Genomic DNA, 11,906 nt, shown 5'->3' with positions numbered 1-11,906 from the left:
ATAAATCAAATTTGTATTGATTAGGCAACATATTATGAGTGAGTGAGTTCATTTTTATTCCACACTCAGCAATATTCCAACTATATGGAGGCGGTCTGTAAATAATCGAGCCTGGAAAGCAACTTATTATGAACAATAACTTAATGAACCATTAAATATTTACAACCTGTGCACTGTGTGCTTATACAACTTTGAGCTAGATATCAATGTCACAGTCAGAGTAGTCACTCGAGACAACAGATTCTTCAGAATCATAACAACTATCATCAGAACTGTCAGAGTCCTCTACTGTTGCCTTGAGAGCTGGATCTTGCAGTTCTGTTTCATTCTCAACATAAACAGTATCATTGTCATCTTTAGCTGTGAGAGTGGTGAGTTTTCTTTCTAGGTGTCGGTTCTACGAGGTTTTACTCAAGAACCAATGATGGATGGCCTGAGTTGCATCGTAATCTTCCACCTCTTCAGAATTTAGTTGGACTGTCAAGAGATTTGACACTGTGGAGCTGCTCAGTTTGTTTCTGATTTCCGCTTTGATAATTTTTAGCTGAGAAAATCCACGCTCACATTCTGCTGTGGAGCCAGGTAAAGTCAACAGAAGGTCAATCATGTGCAGACAATTCTTGTGTGTCTCTCCATAGGTTTCCCACACAACATTCCAGGACAGTTCTGAAGGCTTGTGACTGAAAATAACGATATCACATTTTATAACTGAATGAAGGTTATCATTTTACTTTAGGCAGACTATATTCAAAACCTTACTAACATAAACATTTCTTCTTTACTTTCTTTAGTAATTCAACATAGCTGATGTTTATTTCCATGTTAGTTACAAGCATCCATACTTGACAGTTCCCTTTGAACATACCTAAACTGTAGATATGAAATGCAATGTACATCACCAAGTGTATATAAGCCTTTGCATTCATAGAGTGAGTGATAACCCTGAATGATACTTTCCACAGCATGCATCTTGTATTTGTCTATAGAGACTATAAAACACAAGTGCACTGTAATTGCTGATGTCTATACAATAAGAAGAAGATAAATCATGGCCTGCAATTGTTTTTCTTTACCTATTGTAGATCTTAGTTTTAGACTCATCCACCCCTGGTCAATCAGATCAAGCTCAATGTCAGTACGGGTCGGTGAGGAACTCTCTGTAGTGGTCTCAGATGGCTGTAAGTTTGTTGCTCCAAACTCTTTGAAAAAGATCACATTTGCAAAAATAAATGCCATATGGAGCATTTGTTGTTTCATGATTGCAACTGACATGTTTCATGAATTGTATTATGAAATCATCATCTGTTAACATATTAATGACGAAAAATGCCTCACATACTAGAATGCCTCTCAAAAGTTCATCCATGACATAAATACTCAATAAATTAGGAGTTTTTGCATAATATACAACACACCTGAATCAAATGTATCTGGCCATGACTTCAAATCTGCAAGGGAGGATGCAGAAAGTAGAGAATCAGTTATGTCGGAGAAACGACTTGACATGGATATGATGACTTCATTGAGCACCTTTTTCAGAGTGGACGATGAAACAGCCTCTCCAGACAGTGACTGGCCATGGAAAGTGTTCTTATTCTCTACTGCACGATGAAATCCAGGTCTAAAATTAAACACAGTGCAAACTGTTAATAATGTAATATGCAAAATCAAAACATAGATGAATTTGCAATATTAAAAAATAAAACAAAAAACTTTCTCAACAAAATGACTTACTTTTCTTTCATCTGTTCCAGAGTAGCAATAGTAGCCTTTAACTGTTCGTGGTGGCACTCATGGATGGTCACATCCTTTCGTAGTTCTGCTGATAGTTTGCTCAATGTGTTCAGGACGCCATGAAGGAAATGAGCATACACTATAAGTGATCTCTGTGTTAGGAGCTTGAAGAGGGACTTTGCTTTGATCTGAGCAGAACTGTTCTGCACCACTGCCAGGCCCCTGCTGTCTGTAACAAGATTAACATGAACACTGAAATTAGTAACATTGGAACTTGATAATTTATAGCAGTAACTCAATATTGTGCAAGATGGTTTTAAACAGGTGAGCTGCTTGTTTAGTTTTGAATTTTAGTTTTTTTCGTTTAGTCAGTGCCTAACCGCAAAGAAAAGTTTGATATTTTATTAATATCTTTAAAAAGATGCCAGAGAAGTTTGATGTTTCACAAATATCATTACTTATGTTACAGAAATATTACCTGGCCAGTATGGTGAACAAAGCTTTATAGCCTTTCCACAACTGCTGCAGAGCTGTGACAGTATGCCCAACCCATCTGGTGCCCCCAATCCTCGTAGGGCATCACTGGTGCAACACCAAGTGATTCAAAGATCCCTTTAGCATTGATCTGAATCAAAATTTTATCATTAATAAACACATAATAAGTTTGACAAATTCAAACAACAGTAAGCTCAACATCTAATTCTTTTTATAACTGTCAAACACTGACTGTCACTGACAAGCAGAAAATTTAGAAAAAGAACATTTGCCAAACTTATGCTCAAAGAAGCCATTATAATCTGATTGTATGATATTTTAAACAGTACTAAATTGATTGAACTCAATACTGAAGCAAAACTAAAAAATAAACAAACCTTCAACCTTGAACTTGCAAGTAGCTTAATGAAATTATGAAGTTTCATGGCTGTACAATTTACTGAAATTAAACAAAATAAAATTGGTGTACAAATTATAAATTACAAAACAATTATAAAAAAGCAAAGACAATAAAATTATGTACTTCATGAAACAGAAGTTTACAAAACTAAAAAAAAATTACATAGTCAAATTAAAAAATTTTATGAATAAATAAGGGTAAATTAAACCAACAATGAATGTGAAGAACTGAAGCCTTAATTCTTAACTGTCATTACAGTTTTAAAATGTGTATGCTAACTGCCAAGTCCTTCAGATTTTAATACCTTTCAGTTTGTTGGGTAAAATTAAACACCATGTTTTAGTTATTTACAAGAGCAATTGAAACATTTAATTATAATAATCATTTTCACAAATTTGAATTACTTAAGCGCATCTTATCTTTAATAACAAAAAGAAAGGATTGACATTAAAAAGTTAACTTACCTTTGGAGATAACCTTTGTAGAAAAGAGTAGAGAAGATGAAGCATTTTCATAACGTCTGCATACTGTTTTGATGTTTTGAAAGCCGCCTTGAAGCAATAATTCCAATCTGTGGCCATGCAGTGAATCATGACAATGGCAGAAGAAATGTTTTTCTGAAGATGGACGATGACACCATTCTTTTTTCCCAGTGTTAACAGATGCACCATCACAACCAAAGGCAATCAGCCTATTCTTGACTGGAATATCTGTGAAAGTGTTCATTGCTTTGAGCAATGCTTGATAAATGCCAAGAGAATCTGCTCTTTTGACATGGATTAACTTGACGAAAAAATACAAAGATTTTTCCTCTGATAGCACATCTGAGGTAGACAATTTCATTTTCTTGTGTGCTAACATCTGTGGAGCCGCCACCAATATTGAAAAGAAATTGGCATCTTTAATCTGTTGTTCAATTTTCAAATTCTCAGTTTCTGCAATAGCTTGTGTAAACGAAGCAGCAGATTTATCTGATGCATATGCTTTTACCAGTTTCAATTCCTTTTCTGGCATCAAGTTTTCGTTGCCAAACGTAATCCATAAATGGTCTTGAATTTTAGCTAGGGCATGACAGTTGCTAAACAGTGTATTCAGGGTTTTGAAAGCTTTTGCATTCAGTTTTTCCATCGATTGCTCCGCTGGAGATTCCCGGGTCTCATTTCCTTCGCTTTGTGAAATTCCACGGCCCTAGTATGACCAAATGACAGATGATGGTTTTAAAGCATCGTGTTTCAAATTGAGACAACCAAGCACAAAAGGTCCACGTTTATATCTATCATAAGAGGAAGGAATCCTTGTTTGCGACAGCGGGCCGTAACACGATCTGCATACTTTACAAAACAGAGATTGTTGGTCGGTTATCAACCAGGGAAATTCACCGCTCCACTTACTCTGGTATTTACGTGTTCGTTGGGTTGTTTCATACTCCTTACTCTTTTCTTTCTTCTCAATATCCTTTTCTTCTTGTGTTTTGGTATGAAAATCTTTACAATTAGTCAAAAAACTGAATATTTTTGACTGCGACATCGTGGTCTCCCTCACGCCGCCATTTTGTAACCAATACAAACGAGTAAGTAACGCTCTCTTTGATTGGTTCTTTTTTAACCATGTGCCTACTGATATCCAATCATAGCGTAGCTTACTAAACCAGCCAGTTTTAGTGTCCTATTACTATCTTCACAGTTCACTGGCAGAAGAGTTGTCCATGTATACTCGTGGCTTCCATTCATCTTTCTTAAATCTAAATATGACATGACAGTTAAAATGGAATGATCGTCCTGAGTGCGAACTGAAAAATGTCAACCATAAAAAATTCCAGCCAGACCATCGGGCTGGTGGAGAGAATTTCCAGGCAGCCCGACTCAACGTTTACCGGCCACGGGCAGTCGGGCAGGCCGTTATTTCGATCACTGTTTCTGGTACACTTAATGAATTATTGTGATTGTGAAGATGTGTTACGTAATGATGAGCTGTATCCCGGAGATGACACAGTGTGTACATTAAAACTTTATGTTAAAACCTGTTTCTCTTTGTCTATATAATAAAACAATCATAGACTCTTGTAGAGGTCCATATCGGTTTTTATTGACCAAGCTCGGTTGATATTGTTTTACTCAGGTCAATAAAAACCGATATCGACCTCTAAAAGAGTCTATAATTGCATAATGTTGCTCAGACATCAGACAGTATTTTTTATCAGTGCATGATAAACAGAGGATAAAATGTACTGTTTTTAACACATAGCAAACTTCGGGATAACATATAGCAGTGTCTATTTTTCAAACAGCCTAAGTATTTGCAATTGAGTTTACACTATGGTATAGGCAATTTAATATTCTACATTTCTGTGTAATTTTATAGCTGTAGGTAGAGCCAATGCTGTGCAAACGAAAGTGTGCTTTATCACACTACACTACACTTGGTGGAAGAGAGAACTTTATTTCTTAAATGAAATATAAAAACAGAATTGCAAGAACAAAGGTAGAATCACTTCTGTTGGTAGCCTTAAAAATGCCCAGTGACAACATGCCACTACATTAGCTCACTCGGGCGGTGGGGTAGCCTAATGGTTAAAGTGTTGGCTCGTCACGCCGAAGACCCGGGTTCGAATCCCCACATGGGCACAATGTGTGAAGCCCATTTCTGGTGTTCCCCGCCGTGATATTGCTGGAATATTGCTAAAAGCGGCGTAAAACCAAACTCAGTCAGTCAGTCATTAGCTCACTCAAATCAGCTTAAAAACCCCATTAAACAAAAACTAGTAAACAGAGACCCCTACCTTCATGTTGCATTCATCTTGTGTGTAACATGCCCTTTTTGTAGTGGTAGAGATTATGTCTTCATCTGATTCTGAGTCTGTCTCTTCTTCTACTTCTGAAACATATACACATAGTTTAAGTCATATGTTTGCCCGATTACAAGAGAGCAAAATACAACTTGATTTGTGAAGTTGTGCTACATCAGTTAGCTGTGATGAAAAAATTCAAGTTCACTATCGAAATCTCTAGTTTTTGTATTCTGTGGGATGCAGCAGCAGGTGAATGTAAACCTTACTGTCAAAACAATAGTGATCAAACTGATGTTTCTTATATGGTCTCATTTCATAATTAAAGTCCAGAATCAGGGCTACAAGGATCCTTCTTACAGGTCACATCAACGAGAAAATAAGCTTATGGTTCTTTGTTCCCCTTATTGGGATTGCAAAATGAAAAGGCCTACATGTAGTATTAATGATCTATGACAATATAGCTATTTCCCTTTGGCATCAATGTCAATGGGACTCGTAACTTTGTCTTTCTATGTCAGGTACACTTCAATATCAAAGTCAAAGGAAAAAAATACATATCTAAAAAAATCCTAATAGCAAAGGTGCTACTTCAGAATCTGTTCTGATATATCTGCAAAGTTTAAATGAAATATATTGAACTATTTTCAAGATGTGCTTCAAACGAAGTCCACAACACACTCTCAAGTTCAAGTCATTTCCATGGCAACTCTTCGGCAACTCTTCAAGACTTATGACTTTATTGATATATCTGTAAAGTTTAGTCAAAATCAATTGCATGGTTTTCGAGTTGTGCTCTGGAAATGACGCATACTTCCATTTCAGCTAAGTCTAACTTGTTTCCATGGAAACTCAGAAAAGTCATTTTCTGAAAAATTCCTAAATAGCAAAAGGCACCTCTTCAGCCCATGGTTAAAATACACATACCATGGTTGAATGAAAAAAAATCTTTTATGGTTTTCAAGTTGAGCTCCAGAAACAATCCACCCCTTTTGGGCACTAAGTCCAAATTGTATCCATGGAACTAAAGAAAAATAAAAATGCTAAAAATGTATAAATAGCAAAAGGCACCACTTTCAGTTCTGTTTGATATATCTACCAGTTTTTGTTTTGAGTTATGCTCCGGAAACAAAATCATTACAGACAGACAGACAGACAGACAGACAGACAGACAGACAGACAGACAGACAGACAGACACCTATGGTGTTGAATATACTCCTCCTTGTAATAAGAAGAAATATGACTACATATAGAATACTACACGAGGTCTCATTACATAAGAATTATACGAAACAAGTGTCATTCCTATGGTATCTGACCGAGCGAAAGCGATGTCAGAAACCATATGAAGGTCACGAGTTTGCCTGCAGTAAGTTGACAAAATAGCATATTTTTGTTATTATTATGGTTTCAAACCGAAACCGTTTTTTACAAAGAGGTTGCGGAAAATTTTTGTTCTGTAGTACACTTTTGCATGATGTGACACTGTACTGACGTCACTACGGCATTCTCGTCTGCTCCCTTGGTAACTGATGTCACGATGCATGTCAGTTGTCATCGCCTCGTACAGCCTCCTACAGTAAACTACTCCTCCTCCTACTAGTAAAGCACCCCATTTGTTAGCTTGCAGTTGCTTCACTCGGCTAACATCACTGGTGGAAACATTACGTTTGTTTTTCGATGGATATAATGTCTCAGTTTGACTCGCAGTGTTCGCAATGTTTACATTCCCACAATGCATATAAGTTGTAGAATGAATGAATTCCCGTGTTTGTTATGAATGAACAAGTAGTTCAGTCACAACGTGACCTAATTGAGAGGTCATCAGTTATGCAACTACCCATATGTTTTACCATGTGGGTAATAAAAATGTATATCCCCCTTATATGACATATGACATTATGCCAATGTACATACAATATATGCTTACTGCATCTTGCATTTCTTAATGATACATGAAGAATTGCCTGAAAATGGCTAATCAGTTACCTGGGAGTGGCTCAAGTGGCCATGTGATTTAAATCAAAATTCTGGAAGTGCTTTTAAGAGATACCAGAATCATTCAAGTCTTGTTGTTTGAGATTTTAGGAGTGACCATGTCAGCTAACATTTTACATTGCATTGGCAGTATTTCAGAGTGCAGCATGCTAAAATATGTGTCGCCAAGAACACTTAAACAATAAGATAAGTATCACAAATGGAATAAAACAAAGAGCAGGGCCCTCACTTATCACCCTCACTTATCACCACATATTTCTAAATTCAAAACATCATCATCATCATCATCATCATCATCATACTCATATTTGTTTTTCCAGCTCAGGTTAGCTGCTCAACGGCACTTTGCTTTTATCCCTCGATCATTGTCAATCAATCTCAACTCTTTGGGGATCATAACACTTGTGCAGCCACTAGGCACACCAAGTTAATGTGGCTTTCCCATCCTTACGAGGCACCCACTGACAGGTGGGTAGGCTGGGACACATGGTTACAGTACTTTGTCAAAGTTTACTGCATGTTGTTGTACCCACAATTAGGTGTTTGCCTGTATTCATGTGACCACCATGTGGTCATTTTCCTATGCATGAGTTCTTTTAAGTGCACAAGGGTTGTGTACTGTACACTAGGAGTTGTTACAACACTGAAAGAGTCTGCACACAAACTTGCCTCCAAGGTTTTTACATTCAGACACAAGTGGGTTCTATCCCAATGTAACAGGCCAGGGTATTCCCCTGTCCCAGACTATACCCGGGGTATAGTCTGGGCTAGCCCAGTTTAACCCCGGTGTAGCAGCCCAGAATAACCCCCCACCAGATTATACCCCGGGGTAAACTATAGGCTAGCCCAGTTTATACCCCGGGGGTATATTCTGGACCAGGACAAAGTATACCCCTCCAGCCCAGACTATACCCCTAAACAATTATGTTGACAATTCACTCAATATGAGTGTGACTCAGGGCAATGGTCTTGGTGTCATTTAAAGGAATTTGTAGGTGCATTTCATTTACATTACTGCATAATACAAAATTTATAAAGCATTTGTTTAGTGCCTCTCTGCGATGTGATATTTTCGACTTTGCGTAACCCAGCCATGCTGATATATCATCAAGGTAGTAGTTAGTTATCTGCTTTATTTAGTGTCGCATGCACAACTAAGGTATTTCGGCGACGGGGTAGTTACACTTATTAAAAAATGAGATGGAACAAAAAATAGAAAATTTGAGAGAAAACTGATTTGAAAAGTTAAAAGAACATATATACATATTTATAACAATTTTTAAAATGGTAAAAATTATTGCATTATTGTTTTGGGAGATTTGATAGTCTATGGAGATCATCAAGGTGTTTGTGGAATTATTTTATACTTACCTTCTTGTTGTAACACAAATTAGTTTGCTTGACTTTTAGAGAGAAAACATATAAGTTAAAAAAATTAAACAAAACATTTTGACAGTTGAAAATGAGAAAGCGTGAAATGAGAAAGATTAAACCACACGCTACAAACACATTACATTGTAATAGAAACTCAACAACAACATGAACAGATTAACTACGGGCACACTCTACTCATCAATCTAATTAGGACTGTACCATTATGGAGGTGGGTGTTGTACCCTGCCAGCTTCAGCTTGAAAACTCACACTGATTATGCTTTGTATCTGGAAAATGTATCGGACCATTTCAATGTTGTAACCAGTGTTTAATTGTGTGAAGTACAATAAAATTATAGTAGTATCCTTAATCACTTGTTTTCTGTAGGGGTATAATCTGGGCTAGGGGGGTATACTATGGTCTAGTTCAGAACATACTGTTATAGGGACTAATTCAGGACAGTCATTGTCCAAATATTTAAAAAGTCCAAAACTATGTACTCAAGACATGTGAGACTTCATTGTAATATATATATGACGCTAAGCTGTATTTTTAATCACTACTGTACATCCTTATCACTACCGCATTGTAAATTGACTTGTCAGCCTGTTATTTATTGTATAAGACATTTATAACCTTCATTGGTAATCCCCCTTGGCCGTGTCTGCCATCACATCAACTGGTCAAGGAAGTGCTATTGTTTTTCTGTCTGTCCATTGATGAGTCGTCGCCTGTCCATTGTTGTCAAAAACTGTATATATACTTAGTATGCTCACATCTAGACAGGGAAGGAGTACGAGTTCGGTATTTGGACTGTCTGTTGGGACGACCATGAGCAGGATAATGCCGCTCATAGGAAACGCCCTGGGGTTGAGCTCATGTCTTGTGTATTTGTTTGTCATGTACTAAAGACGTTTGAACTCAACTATGCCTTCGTCATCATCAACGCACACTTCATCTTAATTATGAGCTAATTCCCCAGTTGACGCGTAACACCACACGTTGACAATACCCCGGGGTATAAACTAGGCTAGCCCAGATTATACCTGGGGTATAGTCTGGGCTAGCCCAGTTTAACCCCGGGTATAGTCTGGGACAGGGGTATACTCTGGCCTGTTACACCGGGTATAATCTGGTCTAACCAGTTTATACAGTGTGGTATATTGTGCACTAGGTCATAGGTATACCCTCCTAGCCCAAATCATACCCCTGCAGAAAATAAGTGATTAAGAATACTGCTATGATTTTATTGTACTTTTTCCGAGAGACGATCCAAGCTTATCTCCTAAGGAATCATCAAATCTAGAAGGTAAAATAACGTATGAAGAATATCTGACGGCATTGAAAAAAATGAAAATCACCAGGACCTGATGGGTTCACTACTGAATTTTTAAAATTCTTTTGGAATGATCTAAATACATATTTAATTAACTCCTTGAAGTATGATTATGAGCATGGCTCCTTATCTGTAACCGAGAAACAAGGGTGAATTACATGTTTGCCTAAAGCCAATAAGCCTAAACAGTTTCTCAAATCTTGGCATCTCATTAGTCTACTAAATACCTCATATAAAGTTGCATCTGCAGTAATTGCTAACAGAATTAAACCAATACTTCCAACAGTCATTAATGAGAATCAAAAGGTCATTGTCACAGGTAGATATATATGGGAGGTAACTAGACTTATTTATGATATTATGGATTACACTGAAACATTTCAGGTCCCTGGATTGCTGTTATTAATCAATTTTGAGAAGGCTTTCGATTCAATTGACAGAAATTTTATTATGAATGTGCTTACCTTCTTTAATTTTGGACCAAGTTTACAAAAATGGATTTCAATTCTCCTACATGATGTAGAATTATGTGTCCTCGTATATGGTTTCGGAGGCTCCTTTTTTAAGATTACTATAAAATGCAGACAAGGGGTTCCTGTCTCGCCATATATATTCATCTATTGTGTAGAAATCTCAGCAAAAATGATAAGAAAAGATAAGAACACAAAGGGTATCAAGATGGGAAATATTGAATGTTTTTTAGCTCAGTTTGATGATATTTCACTAACGCTAGATGGTACTGAAAAAGGTCTCTATGCAGTGCTTAATGTTTTAACTGTTTTTGCAAGGTTTCTGGACTTAAAGTTAATACTGAAAACACCAGACTTATATGGACAGGATCCAAAAAAAGGTCAAGGTACATGCTTTGCAAGGAGTATAATCTAGATTGGTCACAATCACAGTGTAATCTGATAGGCCTTTTCTGTTCATCTAGAATCTATGGTAAACATCAACTATTCATACAAGCTTAAGCTTGGGAAAATTGAGAGAGAGATGAAAATTTGGGAATAAATTGCCAACACCAGAGAAATGTTGTGTTGAAATCATTAGGCCCCCAAAAAAATGTTTGGGAATAAATATCCTACATTTCAGAACTAGGGTGGACCAATGGGAGGTAGAAGGTAGGTAGGTGTTGTGTTGGTAGGTAGGGTAGGTAGGTTACTGGTCAGGTAATTAAATCATCTCTTCTGGGGTTTTGGGGTTTTGCAAAATACCAAGCCTTTACCATGTGTCAGATGATAAATTCAATAGTATGTGGTGAGTAAATGTTATAATATTTATTTGGAATGGCAAGACTGATAAATGTCACAAGAAATCATCTACTCACTACCACCACCAGATGATAATTATGGAAGGTTATAACTTTATTTGGAAGGGCAAGACTGATAAATTAAAGAAAGGTTACTACTACCAAAATATGGAGGTTTCAATATTAACAATAAAAATCAATCACAAAACTTGCATGGATTAAAAGACTGCTGTGTTACAATTCTACATGCATAGAAAATGCCTCACTATGTATTCCAAATATTGAGAGATTATGGTTTGCTGATGGTGTTTATATTAACAAATGTATGTTGCCCAATGTTCCAAATAGATTCTGGAGGGAGGTTGTGGAGGCATGGTCTGACTATTTAACAATTTGTTATCAGAATGAAATTAATAGTACAGAGGTCCTAAATCAATCACTTTGGCACAATAACAATATTTTTATTGGCGGCAGAACAGTCTGTCACAGAACCTGGAAGAAATGGAAATAACACACTTGAGAAATACAGTAAAT

This window comes from Haliotis rubra, unplaced genomic scaffold (assembly GCF_003918875.1).
Source record: "Haliotis rubra isolate DU_JTF1 unplaced genomic scaffold, ASM391887v1 Scf1519, whole genome shotgun sequence".
NCBI classification, from domain to species: domain Eukaryota; kingdom Metazoa; phylum Mollusca; class Gastropoda; order Lepetellida; family Haliotidae; genus Haliotis; species Haliotis rubra.
This window is presented reverse-complemented; position numbering follows the sequence as displayed.